Source organism: Heptranchias perlo, unplaced genomic scaffold, assembly GCF_035084215.1.
Source record: "Heptranchias perlo isolate sHepPer1 unplaced genomic scaffold, sHepPer1.hap1 HAP1_SCAFFOLD_163, whole genome shotgun sequence".
Lineage (NCBI taxonomy): Eukaryota > Metazoa > Chordata > Chondrichthyes > Hexanchiformes > Hexanchidae > Heptranchias > Heptranchias perlo.
This window is the reverse complement of record NW_027138892.1, coordinates 366,073-370,042: the sequence shown is the minus strand read 5'-3', so window position 1 is coordinate 370,042 and position 3,970 is coordinate 366,073.

Sequence of the window (3,970 nt, the reverse complement as noted above, 5' to 3'; positions counted from 1 at the left end):
CCTTGCTCTCCGGGGTATTCTGGGAATATATAAAAACAACAAAGGGGCCCTCTCCCAACCAAGCACTGGGATTCGGGGAGAGAGGTATCCTCAAGAATTCTTTTAAAAAAAGGCCAATTTCCATCCAAAGGCCTGAGACTTGGGGTGGGTGTGGCTCTTTAGGTCATGGCTTCACCATCTTCGCCGGTGCCGGGACCCAGCAGGACGTATGCGGCGGTTACCTCGGGGGCCGCTCCTACAGTTCGTGCCGCTCCTGCTGGGCCGGCGCCTTTCCGCCTCATTACGAGGAAGCATGGGGTGAAGAGCTACGCCCACCCCAACATGACCATTGAGGCCTGCGTAAAGGCCATGGCCGAGGTTGTCGGCCCCTCGGCCATCGTCGCGGCCTCAAAAATGTACGGGAGGGCGGTGTTCTTCCTGAGGTCCGAGCGGGCGGTGTCCCTGGCCCTTAGTAAGGGGCTCACGGTGGGCGGGACCTTCCTGCCGGTGGACCCGCTGGAGGCCACCGCGCAGCGGGTCATTTTATCTAACGTCCCGCCTTTCCTGTCGGACGAGCTCCTCCTCCCCCACCTACGTCAACTGGGGGAGGTGAGGTCGGGGGTAACGCCGCTGCCGCTCGGACTCAGGGAGAACAGCCTCCGGCATGTTTACTCCTTCCGTCGCCAGGCATTCGTCAAGCTGGCACGGGAGGAGGTTACGGAGGGGGGCTTTAACGCCCTCCACGAGGGGACCCCTTACCGCGTCTTTTGGACGGCAGAGGGTGGGCGGTGCCATGCCTGTAAGGAGGTGGGGCACCTGAAGAGGAACTGCCCTGCCTCTCAGGCCGCCAAAACAGCTACGGCGGCCGGGGCTGGCGCCGCCACCGCTCCTCCCCCCAACCCCGCCCCCGCGTCGGGAGAGTCAACTGCGCGGGTGGAGGTTGGCGTCGAGGCCTCCGCCAGGGGGGAGGAGGGGAACCCTCGCCAGAGAAAGGCGCGGAGAAAGAGGAAGAATCTAGAGGCTGGTCCCCGGGACAGAGAAGATCTCAGTCAGCCCGAGGCCGTGACCGCGGCCAGTCAACATCTCGCGGTCGCGACAGAGCCCGGGCTGGCGGGTGATCAGGAGGGAGCGGAGGCGGGGGTCCCAGCAGACATGGAGTCCCCCCTCCCTCCGCGACCCTCCTGGAAGAAAAAGAGGCACCACTCCCCGGAAGCGAACGGGCTCCCTGCTAAGGGACGGCCCCCCGTGGAAGGGGAGTCGGTGCCGGTCGCGGATCCTGCGGCCCCGCCCGTGACATCCGAACAGCGGCGGGGGTCATCCACCTCTCGGGGGGAGGAGATCGTGCCCGTGCCTCCCGGGGGGGATGGAGAGACCCCGCCGATAGGGGGGGTCGCGGATCCGCATTTACCCGACACTACCCTGTTCACCGGGTCGGGCGTCCTGGGTGCCGGGGTGGGCGAGGCCGAAGAGGCCGGATTCGTCTGCCCCCGGCTCGACCTCTCCCAGGACCTGCTCGACCTGGTGGCGGGGTTTAATAAAAACATCTCACCGGCCGGGTCGGTCGGTGGCGACGTGGGTGGGGGGACCCCCTCCTCCCAGTATCTGGGCACGGAGCCGGGGGAGGTGGGAGAACTGGAGTACACGTTCTCCCCGGTTTCCCCGGTTTGCCCCTATATCCGGGTGCCTGTTTTTCACCGCCCGGAGAATGGGGAGGGTCCCCGCCCGGCGCCGCCCTCTGACCCGGAGCCCCCGGTAGAGCCCGGGGGGGACTCCTCTGCCGACGATCCGGGGGGTGGGATCGTGACAGAGGCGGGGCTGGCCGGCGCGGCCGTCTCGTTCTCCGCACCCTGTGCGGGGAGTGGGTCGGCCGCGGGCGACGATGATCCGGAGGAGGTCGGGGACTCGGTGGTGGGCACTGGGGAGGATTTGGAGTTCGCCACCAGTGAGGTGGTGGACGCCCTCGTGCCCGACACCGAGTCTCCCCTCATCCCCGTTGAGGAACTCCGGGATTTTGTGTCCGTTTGGAGCCATCGTCGCGATGGCGTCCGGCTGGCCCTCGACCGTTGGTCGGAGCCGGCGCAGTTAATCCGCTCGGTCCTGGCCGCCGTCGCGTCCGTGGCCGCGGAAGGGGACGACGGCGGGGTCGGGCTGCGTCGGCTCAGATCCCTCCTCACCGGGCTCTTGAGCGAGTGGCGGTCGACTAGCGGCCCCGCTCCCTCCGCGCATTAGGTTTAAGTAGGTTGCGCTGTGCTCTTGCCATGGAGATAACCATAGCCAGCCTCAACATCAACGGCGGCAGAGACGCCCGCCGTAGATTTGACAAGTTCTCGGTCCTTCGGGACGGGAAGTATGCGGTGTGCTTTCTGCAGGAAACCCACACCGTTCCGGGAGACGAGGCCACGTGGATCCTGGAATGGGGAGGGGGGGTCTACTTGAGTCACCTCGCCAGCGTTTCGAGCGGGGTGGCCATCTTGTTGGCCCCGACTTTTCAGCCGGAGATCTTGGGGGTCAAGGAGCCGGTGCCGGGCCGCTTGCTCCACGTAGCCCTTCGCCACGGGGACGTGCCGCTTCACCTGGTGAACGTGTACGCCCCCTGGTCCGAGGGCGAGCAAGTGAGCTTCTTTGAAGAAGTGTCCACTTACCTAAACTCCGTCGACGCCGGCGAGTGCATTATCCTCGGGGGGGATTTTAACCGTACCCTCGAGGCGAGGGACCGCTCCGGTCCCGCGCGTGCCCGAACGGCGACGGAGAAGTTGAGGGACCTGGTCGGGTCCTTCGACTTGGTGGACGTCTGGCGGAATCTCCATCCCGACTCCGGCCAGTTCACCTTTGTGAGGGCCGGAGGGGGGAGCACCAGAATCGACCGCCTGTACGTTTCGCGGGCGTACGCCTCCTGCGTCCCGTCTGCCTCCATCCAGCCGGTGTCGTGCTCGGACCACCACCTGGTGTGGATGGAGCTCGCTCTGCTCCGCGCCCGGTCGGGGTCCGCGTACTGGCACTTTAACAACCGGCTGCTGGAGGACGCGCGGTTCCGGGACTCGTTCCGTCTGTTCTGGAGCGACTGGAGAGGGAAGCGGGGAGGCTTCTCCTCCTTGAGGCTATGGTGGGACGTGGGCAAGGCTCACGTCCGCCTCTTCTGTCAAGAGTACGCGAGGGGGTCGACTAAGAGGCGGGAGTCCGAGGTCAGGCGGTTGGAGCAGGAGGTGCTTGGCCTGGAGTCCCGTCTCGGTCAGGCCGCCGAGGATCCGGCCCTGCGGCAGGTGTACGAAGAGAAGAAGGACGCTCTGAGGGACCTGCAACTGGTCGGGTCCCGAGGAGCGTACGTGAGGTCGCGGCTCCAGCTCCTGCGGGACCTGGACCGCGGCTCTCCCTTCTTCTACTCGCTGGAAAAGCGGCGGGGGGCTCGTAAGCAGCTCCTTACGCTGCTGGCCGACGACGGGTCCCTCGTCTCGGACCCGGAGGGAGTCAGGGCCCGTGCTCGATCTTACTACGAGGCTCTGTTCTCTCCGGATCCGTCCAGCGAGGAGGCGCGCAGAGTTTTGTGGGAGGACTTGCCGAAGGTCGGCCCGGAGGACGCCGAGCGTCTGGACGCTCCGCTCAGTTTGGCGGAGCTGACCGGCGCCCTCCACCAGCTCTCTAGGGGCAAATCCCCGGGGCTGGACGGGCTGACCGTGGAGTTCCTCAGGGCCTTCTGGGACGTCCTGGGGGGCGACTACGCGCGGGTCCTGGGGGAATGTCTGGCGACCGGGGAGATGCCCCTTTCGTGGCGCAGGGCGGTCGTGGTCCTGCTGCCTAAGAAGGGGGATCTCCGCAACCTTAAAAACTGGCGCCCGGTCTCCCTCCTCAGCACGGATTATAAGGTCTTCGCCAGGGCGATGTCTGCTCGCCTCGGCACCGTGCTGGACCACATGATCCACCCCGACCAGTCCTACACGGTCCCGGGCCGGACGATCCACGATAACATCCACCTGGTCCGGGACCTGATCCACCA